Consider the following 16,434-nt stretch of genomic DNA (forward strand, 5'->3'; position numbering starts at 1 on the left):
CTTCAGGGTATCTGTGTTGTGGGATTCAACATTCTTGTTGGTGGCATAGATGTGTAAGACCTCAGTTGGACATTCTTCTGGTGCAGTCACGGCCTGTGACAACAAATCTCTGTCGCACTGAGAAAGCTCATCTGTCTTTTCTTTGATTCTAATCCTGTTCAGCATCTCTGCAAAGGCCACATCATCTTTCTGACGCATGATCTCGGTTAGAGTGATCATCTGAAAATGCTCCTGCCATAGGTCAATCTGTTCTGGATCATAAACACAGAGAGGCTTAGACTGTCGCACTGGTGGCAGCTGGTAAAAATCTCCAACAGCTAAAACTGACATTCCACCAAAAGGTCTCTGAGTGCCTTTGATTTGTTTCAGTCTTGCATCCACATAGGCAAAAAGGGGTTTTGAAACCATTGAAATCTCATCAATAACAATAATTTCAGCATTTATAAGCTCAGATCTGACTTCATCCAGTTGATTACCAAGTCCTTGAATGGGTGGTTTCAGACTCCTGGGTAGTTTTAGTAGAGAATGTAATGTAGAGCCACTGATAGAAAAAGCTGCTGTACCGGTAAATGAAGTCAGTAAAACAGTTGGATTTGATATGTCAGCTTCTTCTGCATTAGCAGGCAGTCTGCTCAGGATCTTTGATGCTTCAGAGTGAATACACTTAATCAGATGTGACTTTCCAGTTCCTGCACCACCGTTGATATAGAAGAAAAATGGATCTGGGTTCAAACCACAAACTCGCTGAATACACCAGTCTCTTATAGCATAGAACACGCAGGCCTGCTTCTGGTTCAGATTCTGATACATTACACGTACCACAGCTGGATCGACTGCAGGTTGTTCTCTGACGGCTCTGATCTCTGTTACAGCATCAGACTGACGACTGTAGTCGGGAACATTCTCCTGTTCGTTCTCATCATCAGAATGTCTCTCAGGAAGATTCTCATCACATTGCATCCTCACAACTTCAGATTCAGGAGCAAGATTACACCATTCATCAATCACAACATCCCTATTTTGTTCAAATTCTTCCAGTGCACTCTCAATATCCTCAGAGTTCTTCTCATACTTGTCTTTATTTCTCTTCACAACCCTTTTCACAGACTCACTGTGGTCTGAACATGGAAGTTGCACAAAACCTGAGTTGTAGAAGGACTGATAGGTTTGGAACCCTTGTGGTTTCAGTTCCTGCTCTGATCTGTGTGGAAGGTAAAGTCTCAACAGTCGACCATAATATTGCTCAGGATCTTTTTCTTGTGAACAGTGGTAATACCTGATTATAGCTGGTTTATCATTCTTTCGCCTTTGTACAAATCCAAGCTGGTTTAGAAGAGGAAGCACATCTTTTCCTTCATTTGGACCACTCACCAACCGGCACAAGGCAGCAAAATCAGCCAGGGACATTTCCTCATATTCTGGTGTCTCAGGTCTGCATTTGTATTTATCACTCAAACTTGTCATCCAAATATTACAACTGTCATGTGTTGTGGTTTCCAGGTAGCTCATTGGGCGACTCATTTTACTGGGTTATCATCTGTTGGTACAAATACAACACTGCGGGAACACTTTTTCATTTTAGGCCACAGACTCGAGTCACACACTCCTGTGCGCTGATTTCTCTCTTTTTTGAATAAGCCTGCATCACAGCTCTCATTTCATCACATTCATTGACCGTGTTCTTATCAGAGTTATCAATAACTGTCTTCAGGTATTCAGAGAGGCCAGATTCTTTCTTCGTTATATATTTACAGAGGTATTCTATACATGAATAGGCATTCAATATTAACGAGACATCTAAATTAGAGTTCCAGGCTTCAAGCAGGTCTGGGTTGTAATTGTTGATCCAACAGTCCTTTGGTTCACGTTTCAGAATAAGAGCTGTTTTCTTGTTTATGTCTTGGAGGCATTGTTCATACTCATTCATTGTCAAGTTGCATCGTGACAGAATCTGCTCTATGGTGAGGGAAGCAGCTTCAGGTTCCTTCAGCAGGGTCAACAAAGGTCTGAGTTTGGCTTTTGCAGCTTCAGTGTCTGAATCCTCATCCTGTCTCACAATCATTGTTCTTGTGGCTGGTGGTTTTGGAAACCCAAATCTACAACCAGAGTTCACACTCTTAAAGCATGTTTTTGTGTGGTTTTTGCTGTGCTTTTGCAGTTCAGTGACTTTTTTGTGCAGTTCAGGTTGTTTTTCTGGATCAGGGAGTTGAGCTGAGATGTATCTGTCCACAAAGTCACAGACAGTTTGGTCATCATCCACATCTACTTCTACCTTTTCTCGAATCCACAGCAACATGTGTATATGCGGACTACCTCTGTGCTGGAACTCAACTCTGTAAAAGTAATCAATGATTTCACCAAGGGGCTGTGCAGGAGAAAAAGCAAATCTCTGAACAAAGCCTCAACACGTTTATCAAACATTCGCATGGTGGTTACTGGATTTGATCTTAGAATTTCACACTTTTCTGACCAGTCCAGGGCTTCAAAATCAACCTCTTCACCTTGCTGTCTCTTTATTGCTTGAATCACTTCAGGCCATCTCATCTCAGCAGCAGAGAAAGTGACAAAGAACTGAGGTGTTCCTATTTGACGAACCATACTGAATAAATCTCTGGTAGTTTTCTGCCAGTAAGCTGGAGTTCCTCTGAGTGGCTGCATAAATCTGATTGCATCTTTATTTCTTACCAGCTTTTCTACTTCTGTCTTACTTTGTAACATTCCTGATGTGATTTTGCGTCCATCTTTCGTCATAGTTTTACCTTTCCTTAACTGTATTGTCATGCTGGAATTAGCCAAGTGTATTTCAGTGACAAACTGTGAGAAAAACAGGTAATTTGTATCTTTAGCAAATCTTGCATCAATGTTGAAAAAGCCTTGACTTGAAGTAAGCACTCGGTGTGAGCTTGAGACGTCTCTTTTCATCCAGTGTATTCTGACCAGTAGGAAACTGCACAGGAAATGCCATGGCTTCCAAATGAGGAGTTCTGAAGAAGCTAACAGGATTGTTTCTTTCTGCAGGAGCCACACAATATGTGTTATCAGTGAAACAGAGAATCTCTTCTGAAATGTCTACAGGCTGCAGACAACTTTCTAGAGCAAAACCTCCATTGTTCAAATCACTTTCTGGTTCCTCTGGATTTTGTTCCTCTGGTTGTTCATCACAGGATTGCATATTAATAGCTTGTTCACTTTCAGACTCACTTTCGCACAAAAGGGCATCTTTTTCATAGTTGTCAATTTCCATTAAATCTGCTTCATCATAATCATCACTTCCCATGCTGGCTTCATCACTGCTGTCATCATCAGGCAACGTAGGATCACAAAGCAATGCATCATCTCTGATAACAATATCTGTGTACTGTGGATGAATCTGTTTGAGTTTACGCAGGGCTTGGATCAGTTTAGACCAGGTGACAGTCTGGAACAGCTGATGGCCTTTGTAGCACAGTCGTCTTTTTAGCTTGATCCTCATTATCTGTGATTGGTTTCTGAGCCGAGGTAAAGAATCAACTGTTTGTTGGACCTCAGATGGTACACACACCACATTACCACGTATGAGTCTTTGTCTGCCCTTTGGAAGAGGAATAATCTTAGCAAATGGTATGCATTTGGCAATCAGATGTCTCTCCAGAATGTTGAGATCACACAGTTCAGCTGGAATATCCTGCAGTTCTAAACCATTGACAGCAGCAAGCCTTGGCATGCGTCCACTTTTGAGGGAACTGTGACACGTGTGACAGATATACTCTTTCTTTCTCTCAACAGGAAAGCTGCAGTGATCATTACATGCTTCATCACACATATGAACAAATTTACCAGTTAGACACTGCTGAGCTACAGTTTGGTGTTTTGAGTAATTGTTTCTTTTGCAGATTTTCACCTGATTAGGAAAAGAAGCTTTTAGACAAACAGTACAAACATGAGACGGTGCTGATTTAATGTTGGATCTGAAACAAGATATGGCCTCATTCATTAAAGTGTTATCTGACTGACACTGTAAACTTTCAACTGGTCGATGCATCTGGCGATATTTTCTTTTAATTTTCATTGCACATCTGAAATTATGCATCTGTCTAAAAGAAAAACCGTTCCAATATTTTACTCTCATTCGTTCTCTCATATTGTCCTTGTGTTGCTGCTGAAATTGTGTCTCTTCTCCATAACGTTTAGTGATGTAAGATCGTTTTTTCTGTTTAAATTCTTCACTTTCTTTATATAGGTTAGAAACATATGACCTCATGTAAGCTTTATGTTTCTCTCTGAACTCAGCACAAGTTCTGTATGTTCTTCTAATACGTTCCTTCTGCTTTTCTCGGAACATGGGAGATTCTCTGTATGTTCTTCTTATTCGTTCCTTCTGCTTTTCTTTGAATATAGGACATTGTCTATAAGATTCTTTATATGTTTTTCTCATACGTTCCTTCTGCTTTTCTCGGAAAATGGGAGATTCTCTATATGTTCTTGTTATACGTTCCTTCTGCTTTTCTCGGAAAATGGGAGATTCTCTATATGTTCTTGTTATACGTTCCTTCTGCTTTTCTTTGAATATAGGACATTGTCTATAAGATTCTTTATATGTTTTTCTCATACGTTCCTTCTGCTTTTCTCGGAAAATAGGAGATTCTCTATATGTTCTTGTTATACGTTCCTTCTGCTTTTCTCGGAAAATGGGAGATTCTCTATATGTTCTTGTTATACGTTCCTTCTGCTTTTCTCGGAAAATGGTAGATTCTCTATATGTTCTTGTTATACGTTCCTTCTGCTTTTCTCGGAATAAAGAATCTTCTTTATACATCCTTATGACACGTTCTCTTTTTCTCTCTCTAATTTTAGCACTATCTCTATAGATTTTTCTCAAATATTCTCTCTGTTTCTCTCTATATGTAGCATTGAGTTTATACAGATTATTTTTGTACACACTCTTTTTCTTACTGTGATCAGAATCATGAGACTTTCTACTAGAATCTTTTTTCTTTGCCTTAAAGCTTTCATCAAAAGTGTACGTCTGTCTTTCTTTCTTTTTCTCATTTTCCTTTCTCTGTGGTAGTTTTTCTTGGACCAATAATCGTCTCCTAATCTTTCTCCTTTGCTGTTTATTACGCTTCAACAGTTTATGTGAGAGTTCCTCTGTTGTCTCAGTCAAACAGGAGGCAGTGTTTAAATCATTCTGAGGAACAGTTTCTTTTGTTACCTGAGTGTCTCTTACAGAAGATGCAGAGGTTTCTATTTCTAAATAATCAGAAGGACAGTTGTTCAGCTCAGCGGCTGGCTCATTTGAATAATCCACTCTGGATGACATCACTTCAGTGGCTAAAGTGTGGGTCACAGTTTTCTGTGTTTGCTCAGTGGATTTTGGGGTTTCAAATTCAGGTTCATTTAAAGCTGGTGCTGGAACAGTTGTAGCTGTTTGTCTGTTTTCATCAGCATCTCTTTGGTCAGCAGCGTTTTCACTGTGAAACTCGACAGGCTGTAGCTCATAAGTGCAGGTTGGTGCGATGCTAAACATTCGGTACAAGCGTTTGATCCTGTCAATCATGTCGTTAAGACGTGTGAATTTTAACATAACTGCAGTTCCACCACTTACAGCTAGCGACAATGGCATTCCTGTAGACTTACGTGGGTGAGGGTCAAAGTATGCATATTCACCTGAAGTCAGCCTGCAAACTGCGATGACTGTTCCTCCCATGACTAGCAAAGCATAGCAAACCGCTGAAGCCAAACACTGTAGTCCCTGTTCAAGGCTCGGAAGGTGAGCTGTACCATCAAATGTGCCGTAATGAGCAAACTGAGACATATCCACTTGATACTCGTGTCTGCGGCTGGTGACCACTGTGGGAAGCTCATCACAGGCTAGAAACACGCTGTTCACAAACCTCTTTCTGGCATCTGAATACACGACATGGCCTTTATCCAACACACGGTTTAGATCTGCTCTGGTAATGAATTCATCCTCGTGTAAGAATGACAGGAAAACCAAACTGTTAGCCATGCATTGCTGATTCCTGTACTTTCCATACTTAGGAGAAGCCTGGCTTCGGGATGCACAGATGCTACTCACTCGTGAACGACTTTCACTATTTGTAACCTGTACATGAGATGGTCCTGGAGCTTCTCCATCATGCTGCATTTGCACAGTTACCTGGGGTTCAGTCTGGATTACCTGCTGTACTTTAGCATCTGACACACATGCTGAGGGAACACCTCTCTTTACCACATCTGCATAGGACACTGCAGCTGTCTGAGCACTGTTCTGCACTTCTGGACTGGGAATAGTTGTAACAGACACCTTTACCTGCTCACTGCTCTGAGAAACATTTACCTGTTCTTTCTGCTTTTGCCATCTAAGCTTCTGGGACTGCGACCTTTGACCTTTTCTTGGCATTTTGAAGTACAAACTGGACCTTATATGTATTTATACACAAATGTAAACAAAAGTCAACCTGTAAACACTGAAAAACTAATGACTTTAATAACTATTAAATCAGAGATTTATCAGAATTGATGTAAAAGGCTGACTTAAATACAAACTCAATATAAAAGTTATTTAAAGTTCTTTGAAAACACTTTGGTCTGTTTTATTGTAACTTTTTCAAAAACTGTATATTATTACTTCTTATATTTTTTTTTAACCAGACTGGATAACAAATAGGTCTATACTTCTGTAAAGTAATATGCAGAATAAATCTCAACAATCAATCAACAGGCTATGATAAAAATCTTAGCTTTTAAGTAGACTTTGTGTAAATCTTTCAGATATTTAAAATTTAAAGCAAATATAAGGAGCTGTGATGGTGTGGTGATCAGATGACAGGCGATGGGGAGTCTTCAGCTGGATGTTCTGCAGCAGTCAGGAAACAGGAAGTCTGGGTTCTCAGGGCAGCCTCTAGATGACAATTCTAACTGAACACTTACACTGAGTGACAAAAAAGGGTTTGTCCTTAAATAATAATAGTATAAACTTGTAGTCAAATATTATAGCCAATGAAACAGACTTGAAAAATGTATTTGAATCAAATTTAATATTTATGTGAATATAGCACTCTGAATATATTACAGAATAGTCAGATTATCTTATTACAAATAAACCTTTCAAAAGGTGTATATTTTATATAATGTATCAAAGTAATTGCACCAGTAAGCCAAACTATCAGTGTTTATTCCAAAGAGTAATGCCAAGTTAAAACTACAAATGTAGGGCTGTATAAGTAGTTACTACTATAAGTTCTACTGTACTGATATTCTACTACTGTATATTCAACTTTCTAATTGTAATTTTCAGCAAAATGACTGAATGTGAGAGAGTTTAATGACAGGAAAGAAGGAGCAGTGAGAGCAGAGATCTCTCAGAATTCTGTAACAGATAGATCAAGTACTGGTACTTGGATTTCTGAAAACTTGGAATCTGAAAACTTGGATTTCTGAAAACTTGGATTCTGAAATTAGATAGAGCGCTTGGGATAGAGGGATACAAGATAGAATGGCTGTCAAATTAGATAGAGCAGTAGGGATAGAGGGATACAAGATAGAATGGCTGTCAAATTAGATAGAGCAGTAGAGATAGAGGGATACAAGATAGAATGGCTGTCAAATTAGATAGAGCAGTAGGGATAGAGGGATACAAGATAGAATGGCTGTCAAATTAGATAGAGCAGTAGGGATAGAGGGATACAAGATAGAATGGCTGTCAAATTAGATAGAGTCGGGAGAGTGATAGGATAGACAGAATTGCTTATAATGATAGAGAGAGAGGATCTTCTGCAGCAGGTCACCTGTAAGACACAAAAGGCCTGGAATTAGTTGTATTTCCAATATGCTTGGATTTACCATATTCTTCAGACTACATGGCACACCTAAAATCCTGTCATTTTCTCAAAAATATACAATGTGCCTAGTGTATCGATTCTGGTTATGCTTACTGACCTCAAATGGGATTTCTGTGGTACACAGAAATCAAAATTCTGTCAAATATTTTAGTAAGACTTCGGTAAGCTACAAAGCTGCGCTGCTTGATGTATTGTCAGAGCATTATGGCTACCATAGTCAGGACCCTCGCACAGTAATTCGTACGGTGCTTCAACATAACATTATGGTGTGTGTACAAGGACCTGGCACGTGCTAAGAGACATGGTTATGAAGCAGATTTCAAACTGATCAACCCATGAAGAGTTTGATGGATTTGTGGATGAGGAATGAACTGAAAAAGTGAGTGTATTGTTCTGTATTTTATGTGTTACAACTGAACAGTGTTGAGAGTTGTTTGTGAATGACTTGAATAAAGTTTGACTTATCTGACTGTTTTGTTTGGCTTAATCTGCCTTAAAAACAGACTTGTTTATTGACATTATGCCTTATAATTTCAAAAATACAGTACATGTAGGGCTTTAAATACTAAAGAGTTCTACAGTAAATTATTGGACTGAACAGAATGACAATGTTTAACAAATGGTGGTGGAACCTGTTATAAGGACATTTTTGCGTTCTATTAAAACACTAAACTAAGTCTATAAAGTCAAACCAAGACGTGCTGCTACAGTAACTTACTGTAAATATTATATGGTCCTAATAAACCCGCACACTGAGGTTACAGCAGACAGTTTCAGGCCTCCTGCTTTAAACACTTTATATCCATTAAACTCAAAATTATCTATTGACTGGCCAAAAAGAACACAAAACCTTTCTCACATTTGCCTAAAAACATCTTGATGATCAGCAAGAGCTGTGCGGACTCACTGTACTAAACCAAATCTTCTAAAGTGAGAGAAATATTTCAGAAAAACACCAGCATTAAAGTCAAACATGGTGCCATTACTGTGATGGTCCAGAGTTCCTTTACTACTTCAGGACCTACATCAACTCATCAGGTCCTGAGTTTAATCACACTTGGGATTTGCAACAGGAAATTGATCTGAAGCACACAAGCAAGTCCAACTGACTAATCAGAATCTCGACTTTAATGAAATTGAGATCCTTCAAATGATTTCAAAACACTATTTTTGACCTTAATTAAGGCAACTCTGAAATTAAAGTGGACCAAAATCCCCCAGTGATGTAAATCAGTCATTACTAGTTACTATAAATGCTTGATTGTAGTTGTTGCTATCAGGGCTTTCACAGCTGGGTATTAGAGAACAGATAGCTGTGGTTTGGTTTTCTCTGCTTCATACATGAAATCATCACTTTAAAACTGCTTGTATTTGTACTTATCCAGGTCGTCCTTGTTAGAAGATTTGAAACATGTGACAAAAAACCATAAACAAAATAAATCTGCAAGAAAGAAAGACTTTTCCCAGCACTGTACCTCAGACAAAACCTTTACTTACCAGACTTGAGACGATCAGATCAGCAGTCTAGACAAAGGAACCAAAACATCAGATAACTGTTTAATGATTCAGACTGTTGAGCCTCTTCACACACAATCCAATTTACTGTGACATTAAATAACTAGTCAAATCCTCCATTTCTTCATGCCTTTATGAACTCACTGTAGTCTAAAGAGGGCACAATTTAATTGCAGAGTCTCAGAATAGGCACCAATATTTGTTGGCACAAATGCAGGATATACCAAATATTTCGTACACAGAAGCTTTGTGGCTCCAACATTTTCTATCACAAGTCAGTTCTAATAACATGTGAAGAACGACAACTTTTAATTTTTTTGTCTGTTACTTAAATCCACAAACATAAGGAGAAAATGAACAACTGTATAAAGACATCTGACATTTAACTATGTTTGGATTTAATAAGCCATAAGAAATTTAAATCATACATAAATGGGCTACTAAACTTCAGGGACATTTTCAGGGACAGTCAGAGGCCCTGTGTGGGGGCTTTGCTGCTACAGGTCACAAATCCTGTGTTTTTGCCAATCAGTAAATGGAAACGTATCACAAAAAGTCAAACTACTGTATGTAAGTCGTCAAATATGCTACGCAATGCCAGGTTCATACTGCTTCAATTACAATCACTGTTTACTTACCAGCAAAGGCAAAACCAAAGATCTCTTTCACTCTGTGTAACAAAAGACAAAGCACAAAAATACAGAATGAGACAACTCAAATCAGCATCACAGTCAATACTACATCAATCTGTGTAGTCCAAAAGATTCAGTACACTTCTTTGTTTACCACAGCAACAAACAACTCACCTCTTTTTTCTACACCTTATTAAAGATTACTGTCTTCATTAAGGTAAAATGTGGTTTCATCCATTTGTAATAAGCCACACAAGTTTCTCAGCTATGTGATAGCTCTAATTTCATAAGCAATGATTTGCTACACCTAGCACTGCACACTTTATCAAATTCTGACATCACAATTTCAAAGCATGAACAATCATAAATGAAAGATTGGGTGATATATTTGTAGGCTTTAACATTTGAGTTGGTCTGCATTCAAATTCTGCGCCCTAAAAATATCACCTGCACACAGTATCATTTAATATGCTGTTGTTTTAAATATCTACATATCATATTAATAATATTAATGGCGCACTGCTGCATTTTATTTATTTGAAGGTGGCCTTTTTTTATATTTCATTAATTTTTCACAAAGTGAGAAGTTAAACAGAGCTGCAGGTGTAGGTTTTATTTAAAAAACAACCTGCACAAACAAGTGTTAAACAGTTCTTAAAAATTTACTAAAAAACTAAAATTAATTAATTTAAAAAAAAACTTCTTCTTGTTAAGAGATGTTATTATTCTTATATTATGTGTTTTATCCTCACTCTCTCTCCCTTCTGTTAATTAACCCACAACACATACACATCCGCACAGGCACGTGACTCTTTTTCTCCCGGTGTTCTGGGAATCCATCCTACCGTTGTGTCTGCGCATGCGCACAACACGAAATTCAGTGGCAAACCGTCCTACCTTTGTGAATATTAGCTAAAAAAAATGCTGGCCGATAGCATTCACTGCCAAACCATCCTACCTTTGTGAATGTCACCTACAAGCATTCTTAAACAGCTAAAATTTAGCGGCAAATCGTCCTACTTTTGTTAATCTGAGCTAGAAGCATACTTTCATAGCGCCATTTAAGTGGCTTTCAGTCAGAGGCGGTAAAATGTCTCCTTTGAAGTTGCCGACCCTGCTGCTTCAACAGCTAATCAGTGGCTCTAAAATGGTGGCTCATTACCTTACAACCTAAAGAATGAGGCCGTTTTAACTGACTGATTTGTGAAGAGGAGAAAGACAGCTTCCCTAAGAGACTCAGAAGCACTAACACACCGAATGAACCAAATAAAACCACAAAATAACTGTATTATACAATCAAATGAACCATATTAATTTCACACTGGGCCTTTAGGACCGCTAGGCGTTAGCGCTTAGGTTGTTAGGGCTAGCTTACCAATACTTGTTTAAATACTAAAATTACAACATTTCACTAAAAAAAAGCAGCCATTGTGTTACTTTAATATGACTTATACTTTCACTGGCTTTACAAGTCACAGACAACAACTCGGTAAATCACTCAAACAGCTTATAGACATTTAATTTCAGAGAAGAGAAGCAGAGCAGCTTACCGGGCCGGCAGGGATCAGCAGAGAGTGGGCGGAGATGGAGGAGTGAGCCGGCGACGTAAAAAAAGAGGCATTCACGGGTAGTGGGAAACTCCGTTATTACACAAAATTGGCATTGAAAACGTGAAAGATATACTAGATTTCTTTGCAACAGAAAACAACTAGCAGAAATTTAATTCTATAAGTTGAATCAATATTTCAAACAGGATTATTTGAATTTGAAGTAATGGTTAAAAGTCATAAATAAATATAAGGTCATTATGTTAAAATGTAGTGTATTATGATAAATTTATTTAACTGGCTGGAGTAATAAGAACCGTCTTCTCCTGAACAACAACACCAAGGGGCTGGTGTTGATGTTCACCTGAGCATCCTCACAGGACAGTAGGAGCTTCAGAGGCTCACCTCACTGCACTGCAGGAATCAGAGGTTCAAGAGGTCCTTTAACCCCACTGCCATGAGACTTTTTAACAGCACTCCTGACATGTTCATTGCACATTTATTTATTTTATTCTAATATGTATTGGTTGTAATCATATGAATTCTGACCTAAATGGACTTGCACCCACTTCTTCACCCCTGCTGCAGTGAGGTAAATGTGTGGCTGTCTCCAGCAAGACTCTTCAGTGAGGGTTTTAAAGACAATCATCTAAACCAGGGGTCAGCAACATTTAAGACCCAAAAAGCCATTTGGACCCGGTTTGCACGGAAAAGAAAACACTGGGAGCCACAAATACTTTTTGACATCTAAAATGAAGATAACACTGCACACATTGTTTTTTACCTTTATGCTTTGTATAAACAACTATAGTGTGTTGTGTATGAAATCCATGAAATGCTACAAAGTAAATGAAATTTTATTCATGTAATGGACATTTTGAACTCTTAAAAAATAACAAAAAATAAAAGCATCCAGTCGAAGGTCTCTCTTAAAAGAATTAAAAAGCTGAACTTGAATTGTCCATGTATCAAACAAAAACTGATCCTTATATCACCTTTGGGCTTTCGGGGCATATAGAACCTTGACCTGAATTTAAAGAAATAATTGGAAAATAGCACTATGCTCTTAAAAAATGAATAACAAATATTCGCAAAATATCTACATAAATAATTTATGTGGCCTGCAGTGCCGCTGCAAGAGAGGTGATCGCACCTGACGTCATCTGCAATCACGCCTCGGCACCTTAAAGTCTGTGCTCTCTCTGCTGTTGTGTTATGTGTCGAACTGTGTGCTGTGTGTACATTTCCTAACCGTAGGGGCTAGAACGGTCATTCTTACACCGTTTTGTTCAGAAGAGATGGGGGAATCTTCAAGTGTTGTCTATTAAATTAATTTAAAATAAAAATATGATTTTTTTAGAGATATATGACATGGATGATTGGTCTGCTTAGAAGCCATGAAGACCCCAATATGCAAATTTGAATGCCTCAGTCCTCAGACATGATTGGCTGGCTGGGAGGCCGTACAGGCCCTGATTTGTAAATTTGAATGTCTCAGACCTCAGATATGATTGGCTGGTTGTGAAGTCGTGCAGGTCCTGATATGTAAATTTGAATATTACAGTCCTCACAGAGGATTGACTCCCTGGGGACCTGGCAGAAATATATAGAAATACTATGATTACCCAGAAATATTGCATTTAGTAGAAATAATATGTTTTAGCACAAATACTATAAAATGGCAGAAATACAATAATTAAGCAGAAATACTATATTAAGTACAAATCCTATAAAAAGCAGAAATACTGTACTATGATTTGGTAGAAAAACTATAATTAATCAGAAATACCATATTTGGCAGAAATACTATATTTACCACAAAACTTATAAAATAGCAGAAATAATATGATTTAGCACAATAGTAATAACTTAAATAGAAAAATTGGAAAAGCAAAATGGACAGCTGAAAAAATGCTGAACATGCTAAGGATCCTTCAAATGTAATTGTTAAATGAAAAAAAATCAGCAAAAAAAAGTATAACAGTCACACAATCACAAATATGGACACATATGGAAGCACACAAGCACAGAGAAACACACAGGATCAAATTCAGTCAACCAGTCTAAATATATTGAATTTGAATCTTACAATGAGATCATCCCATAAAAAGGCTTTCTCTCTCTCTCTCTCTCTCTCTCTCTCTCTCACACACACACACACACACACACACACACACACACACACACACACACACACACAGGGAGAGAAGAGCAACTAGGTCAGTCAAGCAGCCTGGGAGCTGCTAAATTTGAATCCACCAATCAGAGAGGCTGTGTACTTTTTCCCGCCAAAACAGGTGCAGCCGTTTTTACACACACAGAGCACAGACACAGGATTTCTGCAGTGAATTTCTCATAGTGAGGATTCCTCTCAAACAAATGGCCATAATTTCCTAACCGTAGGGGCTAGAACGGTCATTCTTACACCGTTTTGTTCAGAAGAGATGGGGGAATCTTACAGTGTTGACAATTTATCATTACAATATGAATTATTGAAGATATTTGACTTATAATGCACCATAACTGAGTAGAGGCAAAGCGAAAACTGCCTTGACTTGCCCTCAAACAACACTTTCTAACTCTAAATCTATTTGGAGTATAGATATCATTGTTTCACCGTAAGACACAGCAGGCTTTGGTGAACAGTCATGGAAATTTTCAGGTCTCTGTGGAAATCTATCAAAAAGATATGACGAGAGAAAAAAGTGCCTCATTTCCAGAGTTTGAAATCTGAAGAAATCTGAGCGAGGGACAAATTTCCTACCCTCAAACAAACCCAATTCATGGCCAAATGGTAATAGATGAGAAAAAAATTCTTGAATTGTGAGCGTCAGGAGTGTCTGAAGATATATTGGCACAAGCCTCATGTCTTAACTTCGCTTCGTTGGGGAGATATGACGATTCGAAAATGCCTCTCATTACAGAAATCAAGCGGTGGTTTTGAACAAACTCTCCATTGACTTTCTATGGAGAGTTTTGAGACTTTGTGTTGGTCTGAGGAGATTTGCCAAAATTCTATAAATCCCACAACAATGATAGTGACATTTTCTGAAAGCCAGCAAAAATACCTACGTTTTGATGTATAATTTGTGGAAGTTAATTGAAAATTGAGCAAGTAGCAAGAAGTTGTTCGGACATGAAGAGAAGACTGCAAAACCTTCAGTGGCACACTGAAAGCCAAGTGCATAGCAACCATAACAACGCATGTATTTTGTGAAAAATCACACAAATGAAACTCAAAACTTGAAGAGGGATAAGATGAAAACGGTAACAGATATGAAAAAGCTGAATCATTCAAGAGTAGCAGAAAAATTTGTGAACATTTTAAAGTTTGAATGGTTGTTCTAGGTGAAAGTATGAGAAAGTAGTTAAGTTTCAAAAACAAGCAAGTTTTAGCAGAATTGCGGAAATTTCCCATTCATTTCAATGGGACAAATTAAAGGAAAAAAGCTTAATATTTTAAAAAGTATAAGAGTTAAAAATACCAAAAGTCATAGCCATCATTAGCAGAAATAGCAGAATAGTTTAAAATTTGAACGGTGAAAATCGGCTGAAAATTGTGAAAGTAGTTAAGTGCCAAAAATTTGCATTTGCAAATGCAGATGCTGTAATGCTGAACTGCTAAAATACTTAAACATTACAGAAACACTATGATTTAGAAAAATAATACAACATAGCAGAAATACTGTGATTTACCAGAGACACTGTGATGAACTATGAATATTGTAATTTTAAATTAAAACTATGTTTTAGCACAAATACTATAATTTGGCAGAAATACTATCATTTGGCAGAAATACTATGTTTCAGCACAAATACTCTGGTTTAGCACAAATATTATAACATAGCAGAATACACTTATATATATTTATTTTATTTTCACTTGCTGAATACGGGACAGACTTGACTGGTGGAAAGAAAGGGCAGAAAGAAAGGGGAAAGAAAAAAAAACCTGAGAAGAGGGACGGGGAAAAAGGGCAAAAACAAAACCAACAGAATAAGCAGACAAAAAATACATATATCGATCACCTGGATCACCTGTTGAGAAAGAAAAAAGAGAGCAAGCAGAAGAAAAACGAGAGTAATAAACAAGATCACAATGATATATGGGAATATGACAGTAAATACTAAATATTAAACATTATGGTGCAGCACGTGAGATCGACAGCACACAGTGTACTTTGAGGTAGGAGCCAAAAGGGTGTAGTTTGTGTGTGTGATCACCCGTGTGTACACCTGTGAGCATGAACGCGCTTGTTTTTAAAAGGTTCCTTCATGTAATGATCTGCTAGAGGGTGTGGGGGCCACTGCCCGTCCTCCAGGGCGTGAAGCAGGTATGGAGGAGATCGAAACTCCAGACATCCAGAGGTCCCCAGAACACAAGAGACCAAGGAAGACCAACAGAGGGCAGCCGCGCCACTATCCCAGAAAGAGCTGAGGAGAGTCCCAGATGAGGGGTCACTCAGCAGCCATGAGCAGAAGCCAGGGGGTTGCAGTGACGTGCCCGTGAGCTCCGCCGGCAGCCAGCTGTGCCTGAGTGACCGAGCCCGGGCCGAGAGGCCGAGGGCACCCATCCCGAAGTGGCCTGAGCGAGCCCCAGGCTCCAGGCCCCGATAAGCAGCCGCCAAGGAGTGAGCGGTGGGTACCCGGGCGCCACCCCGGACACAAAGAGCCACCAATGCACCGATGTCTGAGGGCGTCTGCCACCGGCAGGGGAGTGGTGGGGGAGATGGGCCTCCAAACCTTGGAGGGCCTGAGATGTCCCCAGAGAGGTGGGGTCTGATACCCAACCTGACATATAGACACAGACAAACAGGCACACACAGATACAAACATCCATTCCCACCCTCATGCTCTCATATACAATTACTCAACACTCACCCAACGTGGAGACAGACATAAATAGATACTGTACAC

General features: G+C 38.7%; 1 long non-coding RNA gene across 1 annotated transcript; it reads right to left on the bottom strand.

Moving 5' to 3' along the window:
* Positions 1-7,000: 7,000 nt before the first annotated feature.
* On the bottom strand, positions 7,001-11,615 carry LOC120439913. The gene is made up of 4 exons (XR_005612830.1): positions 11,521-11,615; positions 9,977-10,008; positions 9,321-9,347; positions 7,001-7,769 (listed from the first exon to the last, which is right to left on the bottom strand). It is a non-coding gene; the product is annotated as an uncharacterized LOC120439913 (long non-coding RNA).
* Positions 11,616-16,434: the final 4,819 nt, after the last annotated feature.

This window comes from Oreochromis aureus, linkage group 4, assembly GCF_013358895.1.
Source record: "Oreochromis aureus strain Israel breed Guangdong linkage group 4, ZZ_aureus, whole genome shotgun sequence".
Taxonomy (NCBI): Eukaryota; Metazoa; Chordata; class Actinopteri; order Cichliformes; family Cichlidae; genus Oreochromis; species Oreochromis aureus.